The sequence below is a fragment of the Temnothorax nylanderi genome, unplaced genomic scaffold (assembly GCF_030848795.1).
Source record: "Temnothorax nylanderi isolate EJ_2023f unplaced genomic scaffold, tnyl_v1.0 TNYL_tig0142_pilon, whole genome shotgun sequence".
Taxonomy (NCBI): domain Eukaryota; kingdom Metazoa; phylum Arthropoda; class Insecta; order Hymenoptera; family Formicidae; genus Temnothorax; species Temnothorax nylanderi.
Window position 1 is genome coordinate 448,862 of NW_027249204.1, and position 18,811 is coordinate 467,672.

Genomic DNA, 18,811 nt, shown 5'->3' on the forward strand with positions numbered 1-18,811 from the left:
CATTGCATCAATTATAATTTATAATTTAATACACAAATTAACTTATTATTATTCTTTTCAATAATTTTTGCAAAATAGAAATTATACAAACATAAAAAATGATCATAAATAAGCATATTTAGTTCACATGTGACAATTAACAATAAGATCAGCATGAAATTTTCTCGCTGAGGAATTATGAAAGAACAAAAAGTGCTCCTACACAATTTTATTTTTATAATATAGAAAAAAAAATCGTTGAGCATGATTTTCGAGACAAGGCCGACGACCTTGCCGCGAAGTTAGTCTAGTGGTGACTTATCGACCGCCCGTTGCAGGGAGAAGCGAACTCTGGAAAAATTGTGCAGAGCCTTTTGCCCCGCGGGCTAAGGGTATTTCACTAGGGGTGGGCACGCACCCTTCTTCGCTCACGTCCCACTCGAAATTTCGCTCGGCTAGCGCTTTTTTTAACATTTATTTGACAGCTGTCGTCCGCAATGCGTGCGCGTTTACCTACCGCGCGGGGTTGTCTTCGTGTCGAAATCGTTCGAGGGCAGAAACGACGAGCCTAAACGGCACCCTTGAAAGAAATAGGGGTAGTGCAAACTTAAGACAAACGCTGACGCGACCAATTGAAACCGTTCCGAAGTAATTATGCGAGTCTCGGACAAGAAAATAAACTTTTATATTTTATTAAATTTTTTAATATAATTTTTGCGTGCACGAAAAATATTCAGCCTCCTTTCTAATGGGATATTATGATGTCGATTTACGCTGCGCTGGAATTCGTTCAAAGTACGAAATTATAAGGCAACAAAAAGAATTACATAATTGAAACTTACGTGGTCGTAACAATTTTTCATGAACGCCTTCACGAGCTACAATTTATCTGCTGAGTACTATCTCTAACGGTTAAAACGTCAAACGTATATTTATAACACATTAATTACATTTCAGCGCGTATCTTACAAGGAAACGGTCGGAACTGTCCCTTACCGACTTTGATGGGCTTTGGATATGTTGTAGAGCATAAAAAAATATGAGACTTATATTTTTTTATCTCTGCTTATCTCTACGTTTAGAGGTTGAAACGACCCCTCGAAAATAACGGATTTTTTTTCATTTTCAGCGAATATCTTTGAAAATATAAGATATATGAAAAAATGTTTTATATCATTACAAAGAGTATAAAGAACCATAAAACTTTTGTATAAAACCTTTTTTTCATATACCTTATATTTTCGAAGATATTCGCTAAAAATGAAAAATCTATTATTTTCAAGAAGTTGTTTCAACCCCTAAACGTTGAGATAAGCAGTTAAAAAAAAATGGGTTTAATATTTTTTTATGCTCTACAACATATCCAAAGCCCATCAAACTCGGCGAGGAATAGTTCCGACCGTTCCCTTGTGAGTGCGCGTAAACTTTTATAATAAAAAGTTGACAGAGGATTACAAATTATGAAATTATTTTCTAGATTCTAGAGAGAGAATCTATCCATTTCCAAGCATATCCATTTCAAGGCAATAGATTATAATATAATATATTGATTTATTTGAAATATATTTTTATATACTTAATCTTTAATGTTTTAATTTTTTCTGTAATATAATATATATTCTGTATGTTATTAAAGAATAAATAATATATTCAATAAAGATATTTCAGTAATACAGAGATTAAGTAATACAGAACACTTTACTGCTATAAATACATTAGTTATCATTTTAAATAAAAATTTTGATACAATGTCTAATAATTGTTAAAAAAAGACTGTTCGTGATTCTTTCAATAACATCTCATTTCTCATACAAACATTTTATTTATGTTTAATATAATTTTTATAAATCCATTGCCTCGATGGATTGAAATAAAAAAATAGCTCACCGACCGATGCGGAGTTGGAACTCTGCGTTGATCTGAAACATAAAAATATTTTTACATTAGAACAAAGTCCAAAATATTCAATACTTAAAGTAAATAATTATATCGCATCCGTCAAATTTAAAAAAAAAATTTAATATCTGATTTTAAAATGCTAATGCAAGAAACAATCGCGGCCGCCGCAAGCGGCTGCATATTTCCGCATTAACTCGTTCGCATAATTAATCCGCGAAAGATAGTTCAAATAATATTAGGACCGTGCATGCGAATAAGAGAGAGACGCGACGTTCGCGACATAATATTTCTCCTTGCATATGTCGGAGATCGAACTCCGGCCGAAATTACGCCGGAGTTAAATCTCGAAAGTGGCAAAATCCGCCACAGGACAGCGAAATAATAAATGAATAATGATTACTCACCTCACGGTTGCTCCGCCGTCGTCCGATGCCTCCCAGGCCTCCTTCTCCTCTCCTTGATCCTCCTCCGTTGATCCGTTGTCACATCTCCGTCGGCGCACTCACTCACGACATTCACGAGCGTCGAGCGAAAATCGACGATTATCGTCGCGCGACACTTTGCACGGAACTCCCAGTATTAATCTCGCGACACGGCGCGTACTTTGTTACACGGCAACGAAAAAATTACGACGGAGACGTTACGAACGAAGCTATACAATCCGCTCGACGCCCGTGACGTTCTGCAGGTAGGCGTTAACATGGCGGAGAGAATTTCGTAAATCGCGCGGCCAACTTCACTCGCCAGGAGCAATCGTCGCGAGGACGCTACACTTGCCGCTTAAATTGTGACGCGATTTTGGTTAACCGTCAATTTATGAACACTGTGTCTATTCCCTACGATCACATATCAAAATACGATTAAATACGAAGTTAAACGTTAATAGACTGTGATCGCTAATTAAACACGTCGCGGCACGTCACTCGATTTAGGGTCCGCTATCTTTCATTCGTGCTCCGAAAACGACGGCAACTTTATTCTGAAGTCGCGCGACACGACGCGAGAGTCGCGAGTCAAGTTTAAAGCCCCTTGCACAATGCTAGGCGATAGCGGTAGCGAATAGCAATAGACAAAATTTTCAACCTATCGGAAGCCGTGTCATCCGAAAGGCTTCATGTGTCGTACGATAAGCTTTGTCGGGCGTACTGATTGGCTACAAGATAGAGGATCTCTAGAAACTCGAGAACTTCTCTATCCTGCAGACAATTAACATGCTTGAAAAATTTGTCGTACGACACATGAAATATCAATCAAAGAATGTAATCGAATGCGGTACCCGGTACCCCGTATAAATTCCGCGAAGTGTGTTAAATAAACATTCGATATATCACAGTTTTCCGTAATCTATACCGCCGATTCGTCAGTTAAGGCTCAGTCACAATGAGAAAAATAAGGAATAAGATAAAGGAATAAGGAATAAGGCATGTTGCATCTCACTTTAATGTACATGTACTGAAGTGAGATGCGACATTCCCTTATTCCTTATTCCTTTATCTTATTCCTTATTTTTCTCATTGTGACTGAGCCCTTACTCCGCGCTGCGATCCGAGGCTCGAGAGCACCAATAGTAGAACGGAGTCGCGGCGCCGCGCCGGGACAACACGAGCAGTAGGGAAAGAGAAGGGCAAGGTGACTAGGGGTGCGTTCCACTTATCGCTCACAACGCTCGCGAGCATCATTTTGTCCTTGTTTAACATTTGACAAACAACAAGGATGAAATGATTCCACGAGCGTTGCGAGCGATAAGTGGAACGCACCCTAGGCGCGATGCGCGTTCGCCTTGTCTAGTCATCTTACCCCCACTCCGCCCCTACTGCTCATGTTGACGAGAAGCCGCGAGCCGCGAGCGCGGTGCGTCGCGCGCGCGTCCTTACCATGTTCTGGGATCACAGCGCGGACCGTGGAGTAATACACGTATCGTCGGACTCCGGTGGTTGAGATTACGGACGTGATATATCGAATGGTCATTCAATACATGTGCCTTGCGGATTTATACGGATACCGAGGTATATCGCGTTCGATTACATTCTTTCGGGCGATCTGTCCCACTTGTCTCAACCGTCAACTTGACTCGCGTCGGATAAAGAGTACGAGTGCACCCTAAATTGGGTGACGCCGCGACGGCGACGTGTTTAATTAGCGCTCACGGTCTCTGTTAACATCTCGGTTAACATCGTACGTTTAAACGTCCTCGCGACGGTTGCTCCTGGCGAGTGAAGTTGGCCGTGCGATTTACGAAATTCTCTCCGCCATGTTACACTCACTTGTCGCGTTTACCTGCGGGACATCACGGGCCGATGGCGACGGCCGCGTCGACCGGAGCGTATAGTTTCGTTCGTAGCTTCTCCGCCGTAATTCTTCCGTCGCTGTGTAATTAAGTACGCGCCGCGTCGCGAGATTAAGGATGTATGTGTGCCATCTCAAAGTCATTACCAAAAATCTAAAAATTTCATAGATTGTTCTATTATTACGTCTAAGTATCTGTGTAAAATTTCAGCACAATTCTCTTACTGGTCTAAAAGTTATTGTAATTAAGGATGTATTGGAGGTATTTCAAATATATTCAGAAAGTGCTGTAAATTGTTTCTAAATTAAATGAAAAATACTCTTTAAAATTTTGAAGTTATTTAAGAGTTATTTAAGTTTAAAGTTGATAAAATTAACATTATCCCTTATAGAGAATCGACACTTTGCTGTAAATATAAATAAAATATAAATAAACCATTAAGACATTTCTTAAACTTTTTTTATGTGTAAAACATACATCATTGATATTGTATTTTAAGTTTCAAAATTTTTTGCCACAAAAAAATTTTTTTAATTGTTTAAACAATACTAATTATTTAAATAACAAAAAATCATACTCAAACTGTTAACGGTAATCCCTTCTAACATATAAAAAATTTTGAGTTGTTTGACATACATGCAAAGTCTTCAATCAAGAAAACAAAATTATACTATATGTATATAGATATAGGTAAAACATCCTTAATACCGGGAGTGCCGTGCAAAGTATCGCGCGACGATAATAGTCGATTTTCGCTCGACGCTCGTGAATGTCGTGAGTGAGTGCGCCGACGGAGATGTGACAACGGATCAACGGAGGAGGATCAAGGAGAGGAGGAGGGGGCCTGGGAGGCATCGGCCGACGGCGGAGCGACCGTGAGGTGAGTGATTATAATTATTATTCGTTGTACAATTTATTATTTCGCTGTCCTGTGACGGATTTCGCCACTTTCGAGGTTTAACTCCGGTGTAATTTCGGCCGGAGTTCGATCTCCGGCATATGCAAGAAGAAATATTACGTCGCGAACGTCGCGTCTCTCTCTTATTCGTATGCACGGTCGTAATATTACTTGCACGATTTTTCGCGGATTTATGTGAACGAGTTAATGCGGAAATATGCAGCTTGCGGCGGCCGCGATTGTTTTTTGTAAACATTTTAAAATCAGAGATATCTATTAAAATAACTTTTTAAAAATTTGACGGACGCGATATAATTATTAATTTCAAGTATTGATTATCTTGAACCCTACTCTAATGTAAAAATATTTATGTTTCAGATCAACGCAGAGTTCCAACTCCGCTGTTGCGCATCGGTCGGTGAGTTATTTTTTTTTATTTCAATTCAATGGCAATAGATTTGTAAAAATTATGGTACAAATATAAATAAAATGTATGTATGAGAAAAAAGATATCATAAAAGAATCATGAACAGTCTTTCTAACAATTATTAGACATTATATTAAAATTTTCATTTAAAATGATAATTAATGTATATAGCGATAAAGTGTTCTGTAAAGTAAAATATTACTTAATCTCATAAAATATTAAAACAAGAATATTAGTCGGCCTGACTGGCAGTAATTTATTAGTATAACTGCGTTTCAATTCTTTCTTTGGGTCCTTATCAAGTTAATTTAACAATGATAGATCATTGTGCGTCAAATGTGACGCAATAAGGACCCAAAGTAAGGGTTGAAACATCGTTATACTAATAAATTACTGCCAGTCAGGCCGACTAGTATTCTTGTTTTATTATTTCATCACTGGCGAATTATTATCTTATTGAACTTATAAAATGTTTATTGAATATATTATTTATTCTGTAATGACCTACAGTTATTACAGAAAAAATTAAAATATTAAATATTAAGAGTATAAAAATATATTACAAATTAACTATTATATTATAAAGATCATAATCTATTGCTTTGAAATGAATAGGCCCAGAAATGGATAGATTCTCTCTCTAAAGTCTAGAAAGTATTTTTATAATTTATAATCCTTTGCCGACTTTTTATTACACAAGGTTACGCGCAATTATTGTTAGTCAAATAAAAAGATATGTTAATATCTTATAAATATTTCGTTATAATAGCTACATAGTGTAATTGATTTTTTGTCAGTAAGATGATTAGAATGAAATTCAGATCAAATTTCTCGATACTTGAGTCATTACAGATAATTCCTTGATGGAATATCCAAGATATCGACAGCAAATTTCGCGTTCTCCCTTAACGTATTTGTTATGCTCCAGTTACTTACACCTACGCGGGCACGATTGCTAATTGCGGAACCACGTTTTGTAAAAAATCGGCGAGGAAATAACTAATAATCATGTAATGAGTCTCCGCGAAAGCCTGTCACACGATGCAAACGAATTAACAATATCGTCGAGCCAGGTTAATTATCCCATGACCCGCGCGACAGAATGCGTGGTCGCGACACCTCACTTTCTCTATATTTGTATTCGTCCTTTCCATAGTTAGAATACGTACGAAAATTGAATGCCATACGCAACACGAAACTTAGTTTAATGTAGTTGTACTCATCAGATCGAGTCTTACCTAATTATTTTATTTTCGATAAGAATTACTATTAATTGAAACGTGGAACAATCTTTCCTGTTTTTAAGAAACCACTCTATCATAATCTTTCCCTACAATTTAGTAAAAAATGAAATTAAGAATTCTGCAACATACATCAAGCCTTTATTTTTACTATTATTCATTTATTATTGTTCATTTTTGTATCATCATTTTAAAATGTCAAATTAATTTACACTGAAAACAAATCGTACCCCCTGTCACTAGGACTTCTTAATACCCGTTATCGATACCCGTCGCCCATCGAGGAGCCTTCCTTTCCCTATCGAGCATATCCGGGACAATGATAAAACGTTTAACGGCAGATAATCGTAGGATCCTCGATAAATCTAACGAGGCCTCATCGGATTGACCCATTCTCCGATCGCCGATTTAAGCTCGTTTCAGGTACAACCCCCAGAGCGAGATCCCGATAATGAAGCAGGAACTCGTTTTTTCCTTCGCCGTGCCACGGCAAAAATAAAGAGAGCGGGAACGAACAACTGCCGTGTCCGCGGCATTGCCGGGAATGCGACGTTCGAGCCTGAGAACTTTGTCAATTAAACGGCAACAATTAGTCGTAGCCGCCAGACAGTAGCTGCGGTTACCGAGTGATAGGTAATAAGTAATAAGTAACGGATCGTTGACCGGTAACTTACCTCTCCTTCACGTGCGTCTTACGTTCATCACGGACTCATTTAATATTGCGTTACACGATGTTCATTTCGTTTCCGCCGAAGAATGCGGTTTATCGCACAATGTTAATTGTCCGGTTTCCCAGATGTTTCCATGGCATAAGCGCGTTATCGTTCGTTCACGAGATTAATCTCGCTCTGATTAGAAGGAACGGTAAGTCTTACGAAATGCTAGAGTTTAGGAACGAACAGTTGATGAGGGACTATCTCTCCGGACCAAGCAGAAATCAAGCAATATTAAGAAAATATTTTTATTACTTTTAAAATTATTATCATGAAATAGTACATAGCTTTTAACTGCAACATACTTTGTTAACATTTTTATTCCGCTTAATATTTTTTTTTTCATTAAACAGATAACAGATATACATGTAGATTAAACAAATAAAATAATAATAATAATAATAATACAAAAAAATAGTGGAAAAAAATAACGGAGGATTTTTTGATTGAAATAAAATTTATTTTTTTCCAATATTTTTTCATAATAATACACAATCCATGCTCTGGTAACGTTCACCGAAGCAAGAAGTTTAAAAGATTGGTTTTATTTCTATCGAAGAGCAGGACGCCGTGGGTTTAATAAACCCGCGATTATCGACATCGTGCAAATGCCGCGGAATTTTTCAAACGCTTCCTGTCGCGATAGAGAAAGAGAGAGATAGAGAGTAGGGGCCCGCGGATAAAAATCAGATAGAATGTCACGTCGACGGTCGTCGCGCCTACTTTCCCGTTGTCGTGCGCACCATCTCTCGTTTTCACGGGAGTCCCATCGTCGCGTGCTCTCTTGCCTCGCGCTCGCGCCTATACCTTTCGCGAAGGATTCCTTCGATCAGTCAACGAGCGCCGGACTGCCGGCCGGAGAAAAACCCGGCTGCCAAGCTCGCTCTCGCGTACGTGAGTTACGTGACGACGGATCGGCCGTCGATTTATCGCGCGATCGTGTACAACGTGTACGACGACAACCGCGGTAGTCCGTCCAACCGGATGTGAGATTCGTTCTTTGACGATCGACGAATCTCGCACGAACGAACGTGACGTCCTCTTTGGACACGTTATCTTTGCTCGCCGTTGTTAACGTTCAGTCGATGCGAAAAATTGATTCTTTGTCATCATGAAAAATTTACATTATTTTTTTACGAGAACATCGTATATGATGCAAAAAGAAATATTCACGGTTATCAAAATCACGCGTTTGCACGGCGTCGTTTCTGCAGATGAATCGTAAAAACGACGCGTCCTAAAAGCCCCGCCAGATGGATGGGGGACCGAGAGCTTAAAATGCTCGCATTCTCTAAAATCGAATCGCGGAAAGGAGAGGCACGCCGGAGCAATTTTCGGGATGGTCGCAAAATAATGATGATCTTTATCCCTAATGAAATTAGTCCTGCTGCTCCGGAGCGCGCGGGAATAGACATCGTACCGTGAAATTACTATAATAGACGGCGGCGGGGCGGTAGATCCCCCCTCCCAATACACGCACAGGCGTTACTCACGTGTAGAGACGCCGAGAGACGCCACTTCCACGTGTATATTACGTACGTGGATTCGCGGGCACGGAAGAGCACGCGGGATTGGATCGGCTCGACCGGGTCCTCGAGCCGATGTAGAACGATTTCCCCCGTCCTATTTAAAGAGAACACCTAAATATAGTTCGCTCTTTTTGCCGGAATTTAAAATTACGGTCGTAAAGAAGCCGAGGGCAAATTAGCCGGGGATTCGACCCTCCTGAGGGGGCTGTCTCCGGCCTCCTAGAAAGTCGTGCACGAGTGGATTCTCCATCGCGAGCAAGGACGATATCTGATGACTGTACACGCAAAACCTCGCTCTTATTCTCGATCAAGTAGACAAGAAGAACGTAAAAAAATTTAGGTGCACGTAATGATTAGGAATTATTTGGAAATTAAGAAAGTGATATAAGGCTATTTATGCGTTATCATTCTCGTTTTTAATTAAATCTGAGCATATATTGGTGCTTATAGGTTCAAACGGTGATCGGGTCGACGACGATTTTGTCGCACCTGCCCGAACACTTTATCCAATTCTATTACTCGAAACACCCCCCCCCCCCCCGTCATGACAATGGTGCGCTTCTTGGCGTCCCGTGGCCTTGTCCGGCTCTTCAGGGCGATAGTGTCGGGACCCGCAGCCCCACGGGCTCGCTCTGGTGGAAACAATTGCTGCCGCGGGGCATCATTTACATCATAAGCAATCATAATGATCGAATTTTCGGCGAACGACGATGATCCAACGAGTGGAACGAGGGGAGCCAATTCAGAAGTGGGTACCCACTTACCGGCTGTACGAACCATGCGCTCGCGAGAGAGGGACTCTGACCCTCCTCCACCTCTTTCGACCCCATAGCTTCGGGCTACCTGCGCCCGTTTATATGAACTGGCACCCATTCTCCCTCTCCTTCCCCCCTCCCCCAACTCTTTCTCTCTAAACGTCCAGAAGGGCACTTCGAAAAAAAGTAATCGTCCAAAAAATTTCAAGCACGATGAAAAACGGCGTTCGGCTGCCTCTTCGTAATACACAATACGTGAAACAAATAACGTGGATGCGTGGTGACCCGTCGTCCAGGCCAGCATGTCGTCGAAACTACCCATCAACCGTTCATCCACGACTGTTAACGTGCGTCGTCGCGTACGAGCGAGCATGAGCAGGCGAACGAACGTCCGCCTAAAACGGCATGCGAGTATTTTCACGTACCGTTAATGGGAAGTTACTGCGAACGGCGCGGGCGGCGTGCTTGAAAACGCGAGTTCAATTTCCTGGGCGCGCACGGCCAGAAACGATGTTCCGCAGGACGTTCACTTCCAGCCGGCGATAATATAAGGAGTTCACGCGGGCTATTTGCGCTTTAAACGGTCGGGAAATTTCGCGGAGTTAGTCAGCTTAAAAATCGCTCGCACGAACGCAAATGATTTCGTTCTATCGTTCCTCGCGTGCTTCGATTTTCGAATTTCGCAGGAGAGTTCCTGCCGCCGCGGGACGAGGACGGAAGAGCCGTGGGGAGCGGCGTGACGACGGCAACGTTGCCGGTATTTTCCAGACCGGAGTTTACCAAAGACGGCGAGAGCTCTGTTTTGGGCTTTGCCAACACGCCCGTTCGCTCTCTCCGTATATACGACTGGACCTATCAGTATGCGGACCACGAAACGTGGTCGGGGGCCCCCTCATCTTCCTTGTCCCTCTCGGCCTCCTTCGTCCCTCGGAACCTCCGTCTCCCTATCTCTCTTTGACAAACATCGCGTCCCTCCGCGTTTCCCTGGCCGTGGCTCTCCTCTCTCGTTCTCCGCCTCTATTTGTCTCTCTCTCTCTCTTCTCTCGTGGCTCTTCCTCCCGCTCGGCAACGCGCGAGGCGAAACGTAGGCTGTTTCGGAGAGAGTGTTTCCGCCGTAATGCCGAAACAGTATTGATTGCAGCCCGCCTAGCTTAGTTCCTACTGCCGCTTACTGCATCTAAAGCTCACACGTAAAGCCGGCGCGTATTTTCGCACGACTGCCTCCGAAGACAAACGAAATTAACTATGCATATTAACTAACTGTCATCGGACGTGCGGTGCAAATATCGAGCAGTTTCTCCCTTTCGGCTAGATGTTATCGACTTACCGCATTGGCTTTTGCTCAGCGTTCTCGACGACCTATATATATATCTTACGGACTAACTTCTAGCTTCCCGGGTCCAGGCGCAACTAGGGAGAACCGATAGTACCTCGAATCTCCCGAACGGTGCACATCGTTTGATACGCGTCCATTAATATCGACAAGCTACGATCGCACGGTTCGTGAAGCGGTTCGCTCGCAAATCTGTTCTCGGTCGGCCATGACGGCGCAGTGGAAATCGTGCCCATCGTCCTGGACCGAAATTGGTTGGAGGACCGTACTAAAGGGTAGTAACGACGTAACAATGACCTCGGTAGAGGGTAGTAGTCGGCATCGCTGACTCGGAGGACGATGGGAACGGCAATTCCGTCTTCGGGAGAATGGGGTTGCCCTATCGTGACTCGGCAGATAATTAGACGGGTAATCGAGATGGTCGGAGTTTCGAAGTATTACGGTAGTCTGCAATTTAATATAGGCTGGCAGTTCTGTAGCTTCCTAACTCGTCCTTTAACCAATGTCAATGACCCACCCGAGATGTTATCGTTCATGTCTAAATTGCAGAATTTCTCTCAAAATATCCAAGTATTTTTTTTGTACGGATAATTGATAGTTAAAGTTTTGATTTATAAAATTGCATACGTTGAAAATTCTTTTGGGACTATTAGAGTAATTATCGCTGACAAATCAGCCTTGATAAACTATCCTAACACGACCTTCGATATTCGTCTTAAAATGGTCACTGCGCGCGTACAGCGTTTTTCCCATAAAAACAGGGTGTACGGAGTTCAGTGGGTCTCGTGTGACACTGCGAGGTTTTTCGAGGGTTTGGTGACATAATGAGGCAGATCGATTGCCGAGTGCATTACCATTACAATGGTGGACACCCCCGGAGACGCCTATATCTAACACAATTGATAGACGACGGGAATTTTGGAAGAAAACGGGAAAAAGCGGGGAACTATTGCCCAACGAAAAGGGAAAGGGAGAAAAAAGAAAGGAGAGAGAGAGAAAAAGATAGGAAAAAGAGAGCGCGGTCACACCAACGGGCTTATTAGTCAGCAATGTGATCTATTTGCCCTGTACTCGCATAAAGAACCTACATTATTGTGCCACTATGTTACGAAGGAGGGCGTTATTGCCCAACAGGGACCTCCAGTTAGGCTCCTACCACCAACTCGTGGCGACGTATGGTGTACGGTTATGGGCACCGTTCTTTCTCTCTTGTCTCGTTCCTCGCTCTCCTCCATCATCGACCACCCGCGGGGGCCTCGCTAATATGCCGGTAATATTTCCTCCATTCCGGATATCGCTTTATTATTTCCTGCCGGCACGCCACGGTTATCGACGATGAATTCTACATACGAGGAGAGCAGCGTGAGAAATTTCCAAAGCCACGCGAAATGTATATCACGGTATCCGCGTTAAACGCTATGCAACTAAAAGCCAATATCTTCCTCTTACAATACAGAGTTATAACGTATAATATTTTTGTGCATTGTACTATACTTATTTTATATAATATTTCGCTATAAAATAAACGATTCGTAAAGATTGGAAGCTTTACAGAAGAATTAAAACGCGGTCTTTATGCATTCGTTATCTTGTACTGCCAAGACCAGCGGCAGCACTTAGCGACGCTAGAAATAATTTAGCATCGTTACAGACACACGGTGGTGAACGTCGTTAACAACAGGACGGCGGTATGGACGGCCTCCATTCTCGACACTCTGTTCCATTGTCGATTTTGGTCGCTCAGCCTGGTAGGCATTGTTTAGCATCCCGCGGATTCTCAGCGCTGTCTGACTCATGCAATCGGCATCCATCCGCCTAACCGAATCGAATCGTCCGTTGACTCGCTCGTTTTGGTTCTCGCGCCTCCGTTCTTACGAATGACAATGACGTCACATAAAATACAAGGAATTTCCATTGTTCTCGACGCGACTTTCACGTGGAGGTCGCGGGAACGAGATACTCGTAGGATCTTATCTAAAAAAAAGTGCTCTATTACATTTTTTTCCTATATAACCCATAAACTCATAGTTTGCCGGAGAATTTCGGTCGACGATCAGTGACACTTTCGGTGGAAGGAAAGTTCGGCTCTCGGCTTATCACGCAAACTTTGACAGAGGCACGTCGGGAAAGGGGCGAGGCTCGCGGAGCAGCGAAACGCTTTCGGAAAATCCATAGCGTCAAGGAATATACAGGGTTCCACCGTGGCGGAACACAATGGCGCGTTGTAGAAAGGTAGGGTGATAAGAGGAGCGAGTGAGATCGTTGGCCGGACAAGAGAAGGGAAGAGAGAGAGAGAGAGAGAGAGAGAGAGAGAGAGAAAGAGAGAGAGAGAGACGGAAACGCGGGGAGAGCTTGCGGCGTCGGTCTTTGCCCCGAGTACGTGCTTCGAGTGACAAAGCTTTCAGCATGAGACCGACCGACCGACCGACCGTACGAACGCCAGAACGATACGACGCATCAAGGTCCTCGACGATCGATAGGCAGGCTCTGCTCAACCTGGACTATCCTCGTGCGCGTCGCGCTTTGCCACTGTTTAATATCTCAGCCAACTATTTGTGGACACGCTCGTTTATACGTTGCGAGATCTTTTCTGAGCTTTGCAGTCCCACGCGGAAATATCAGTAAAAATACCAGCATATTCGACGAAGATAACTTTGAAATTATCTTAGAGCACGACAAACCACGTCTTTTAAATTTAATGCTTAAAGATCTCCGTCGTTCCCTTTTTCTTATGCAATTTTTACTCTGCGACTTACGGTAACTTTCTCTTTTAAAAGTGATATCTCGATTAAGCGCGTACGACTCTCCTCGATAGTCGACAATGGCGGATTAGGTTGAGGGGCCGCTGGTAGGTGTCGGCAGATCCGTATCTGGCTCCATCGAGCTGGTCGCGCCCGCTCTCAGAAGCGTGAAATGAAATTTGACAGATCAGACCGAGACCCTCTCGCCTACGGTTCCCCGTCTCCAAGCCCCCCGCCGCCCCCGTCTCAAGCCGTCTCGCTCTTCTCGTCAGCCGGTCGCAACCTCGAAAGCTGCAAAATGGTGTTGGCACGCTCATCCCCCGGGTTTCCGCACCTTCGGGGTGCCCCACGGGCACCGACGAGCACCACCGTCCCTTCGCGCACGTTGTACCCCCTCACCATCCTCCCTTCGCCCCGTTCTCTCGTGGCGCACCCCATTTTATACGATTCTCTTTTATCTGTTACCTCCCTGCCGCTGCCGCCACCGCCGCCGCCGGTTATGCTCCCTCGGGGGCATCCGCTGAAGCGGGTCTCCTTAGTTCCAACCCGACACCTTTTTACAAATACATCACACGGCCTTCTGGCCCCTTGCCGCGTCCCATCCCGGGCCGTATCGTATCGCTGTCCCATCGTAACGCTTCGTTGTGTCGGAGGTGGCGCATAGTGGGTGCTCCATTTGCTTAAGCACATCAACTGCTCTAGCTCCTCATTTCGCTTAGCAGGTACTTACTGCAACCATGTGAACTCTAAGGGGTACGGGGGCACCGTGGATGACCAAATAAATTATAATCGATAATGCGGTATGCTGCATCAAATATCTATCGATATATCTTTAATAGTCAATATTAAGTTAATATAACAATATTTTTTATAGTAAAATTAATATAACAGTAATTTTATAGTGAACTTAATATAACAGTATTTTTTATAGTGATCAGAATAAACATTTTTTTACTTTTTTTCAACTTGGATGAACAAAACGAGTAACGTTATTGCGCAGCAGGAGTATCGTGATGCGATTTCGTCGAAACCTAACGAACTTTTTTTTTTCTTGCCTTGACACCCCTGTCCGTCGACATGAGTAACATAATCTACGATCAAAGTGCGGGAACGTCATCATCCGCGTTGACGATCGTCATCACCCCGCCTCCTCTGCCGCGTCCAAACATCCGATTATGTGACAGCTGTCCCCGCATCGGAAACCAAATTATATGCTCAAAGGATCGCTGATCTCTATTTAGATTCTTATCTTTCGCGCCCGTGACGTAACGCTCCGGAGATGTCGCCGACGTGACCATAATTGTCATTGGCACCTCATTCCCTGGGTACTATTGCTTATAGCGCGCGATAATGGAACGTGTGAACGTGGATGGATCCGATTTCCAGAGCGATTTAGTCGTGTCTCTTTGAAAGTACCGATAGCATGTAATTGGGGGAGGGGGGGGACATAGCGTATATCAGGTCACGGGTGCTCGCCGGTCACGTAAACAGCCAATTTCGGACTGGATACCGAGACTTCCGTTCGCTTCCATCGCGCGATCTTTATAACCGAAGAAAACGGGTAGACGCAGGAATAATTTTCAGCGAATCCTCGCTTCTTTCCTGCAACGCGCGCGCCAACTCCGTTTCGCTTCTCGTCATTTCGTAAGATATCGTATACGGTTTTCGCTTCTTTTTCCCGGCGAGAGATCGTTGTGGCGTACGACGGCACTGCGGACGACCCTAAGTGGCGAAACGAGGAAGAAACGAAATGTTGAAACATAAAATTGAAAAGTTTGACGTACGGCGGTTTATGGGACTTTTAGAACGTAGTAAACTCGCGCGTTATTCCTTCTTCCGCGAGCCGTTATATTTTTCTTCCCGTACTTCGCGGGCGCCCCACGGTGGATTTTTGTTGCCGTGCTCGTTGCCGGGGTGTTTGTCGCTCAAACGAAGCCTTTTTCCCCCGCTCTTTCTCGATCTTCTTCCCGTTTTTACTCTCTTCAATATGAGTTACCGCTTCGCCACTCACGCGATGATTTATCACAAACTACCACCTCCGCTTTTAGATTGAGATTTACTATACTTTGGAATTTTAATTCAATCTTTTTTATTCTTTTGCGCTGGATTTGCATTTTTCAGAATACGTATTATTGCTTCTCTCAACATCGCAAGATTTATGATAACAATCATTATGTTAGCTTAATAATAATTTATAATAGTTGATGTTCGTATAAAAATGACAACACAATAAATATAAAAATGCAATTTACATTTTACCATTGTTATTTCTTACACTTACAATTTCTTCTTTACAATCGTCAATTTCAAACATCTTACCTGGATACCCTTTGCATTAATAAATTTTACGATAAATAGGAAAAATTTTGCGTCGATAATTAACGCGAAATGCGTAAATCGTGAAAGGGGCCTTCGATAGAGCCTTCGCGCAAATAAAGAAGTTGTTCGGCATTCCAAGCTCATTGAACGCTCGCATACCGAGATCCCCGCGAGACGGTTAATTACCCAAGGATTTTTCGGCAATGTCGGCCGTACCCTATCCAAGCCGACGGAGCGTGGGCCTAAGGGGTTAGCGATGAACTTCGACTCGGTAATGAAGCGCTCCCCCTCTTTGCCTAAACGAGTCGTCGCCTGCGCTTCGGATATATTTTATTGCGCGACCGGTCTGGTTTATTATCGCCACGGTTGCGCGCGATCTCCATCTCACTTTGATCCGCAACGTCTTCTCACCCTCCGCGCTGTAGCTCCATCCTGCAGACAGAATGAGAGAAAGAGAAAGGAAGCATTAGGCAGTTCTGCCTAGATCAACCCTTCCTCACGCCTGGCAACGACGATTCCAACCCTCGGAAAAACAGTGACGCTCAACGAGCCATGCTGTCGCGCACGAGTTCGCGCGATATAAAAGGGTTGTGACCGTACATCTTAACACCGGAGTACTACGGAGGTACTGAGAGGTACGTACTTCCAATTCGCCTGGACATCTTGTTGAATTATGACAGGCCGAATTATTGTGGTACGTTTTACCGTGGTACTTGTACAAGCAAAACGATCTCTTTTAATGAGAAACGGATATCTTATAGAGATATATACGTCTGGTACCGCTAAAATAAGCATGCCGCACTAATCTATCGTTAAATAGCTCTCTTATTCGTGGCGTATCGCGAGTTAACGGAGCGTCCGATCTCGCATCGTTAACTTTTTAAACGTGTGCGCGGTAACTTTTAAACGAGCTTACATCAAACGAATTATCCGTAGAATATGAGAACCGGCGGCTTTTAACGGCACGAGCTTAAAACTATAATGCGCCCTAATCCGGCAATATCTCATGCTGTCTTGCGGGATTCGTCGTTCACGCACAGCCGTCCCTATTTAGTGGATCATATATATTATACCATTCTCATCGGCGGATCAACCCTTCGTCGAATGACATTCTATCTTTTGCGATTGCGCGCACAGGGTAATTCCCGAATAAATCATCACGAACAGACTTTTTATAATATAAAAGAAAAATACGTCAGCCACAAATTTTATCGGTCAAGGATAAATTTAGTCGACGCGGTCTATTTTTGTCCAATATCTTTACGCTAACATTACAGCGCTCGAAGTAATCAAAATCCGGCATTTGCCGGGTGTGAATAGTCACAGAGAAGAGGAGGAGTAGGAGGAGGGGAGAGAGTAAGAGCGTCGTCTTAGCACCGCATCGGCATCTGTTCGCGAAGGAATTACGACGTAACTTTGTCTCCCAAGATAGCGCGACGGTTCCTCTGGAGCTGAGTGCTACCTAGGATAGAGTGTAGGAGGCGATGGAACTGTTGGGTTATGGGAGCGACGAGTCGTGAGAGGGACGGGAGGGTATGAAGGTTACGAAGGAGATGGGGTAAAACCGAGAAAGAGCAAGAGATGGAGGCGAGATGAAAGAGAGAGGAGGAGAACGAGGGGGGGGGAGAGAGAGAGAGAGAGAGACGAGGAGAGATCGAGAGCACGGGCGACCGGTAAGCACGGGAGTGTGCATGATGGGTGAGGCTCCTCCGAGGCTTGAGTTTCCATTGGGGTTGGTTCTTGCGATATAAGCTCTCGGCAGCCACAGCATCGCCACCCATCCTGGGCCCGCCGCCACCACCCCCGCCCGACACCGTAGAGCACCGACAGAGCGCACCCCGCGCCACCTCCCGCCTCCCGCACCATCACGCAGTTCGCCCGCAGACCCCTGCGAGACATACAGCATACCCACTATCACCCACAGATAGTGGTGGTTCGGGTCGTCTCCCGGTGTGCTACGGGGTGTCGCGAGCCTCATACATATTCAGCGGATGCATCACCCTCCACCCACGTTCACCCCTCCTCCCTCCTCTCTCCTCCCCCGCCGCCCGTCCTCTCTCCTGCCCTCGTCGCCCCCACGCTCGACCTCCACCCGAACCGCACCGGTCATCTATTGCCCCGGTGTCCCCGAGGACCCGCGACGCGCCGGACGCGGACGAAACTTTCCCCGGCTGCTCGCTAAACTCAAATTACGGAGCAGTTTTCGAGACCGATTGATGTTTAGGCGTTTTATCAAAACCGAAAAGCGCCGCGGGAGCCGAGAGGCAGGCCGGCTAGCCGACCGTCCGGCCGTCCGCGTTACGTTTTGTCGTTCAACCGGATAGGCTTCCGAATCTCATATCTGCTCGTCCACCACGTTCCCTATTTCGAACTCCCTATTTCGCGTTAGCGACAGATCGATACGCAAACATATAGATCAATATCGTTGTAATAACGGTATAAGCACAATAGAGCAGTATTCTTTATTTTATACTTTTATTTATATATTATATCTTTGTTAGAGACATTTTGCAGCAAGCATCTGCAGGTAAATATTGAAAATACCCCCTTATTATACGCGTTCTTCGCGGGGTGGCACGTTTTACACATAGGAAAAATATCTCTACGCATATTTCTCTTTCTTTTTCTTATGAAGTCTCGTTATCGGTACACCAGTGCGAGATATCTTTTTCCCGATAAAGAAAAAAAGT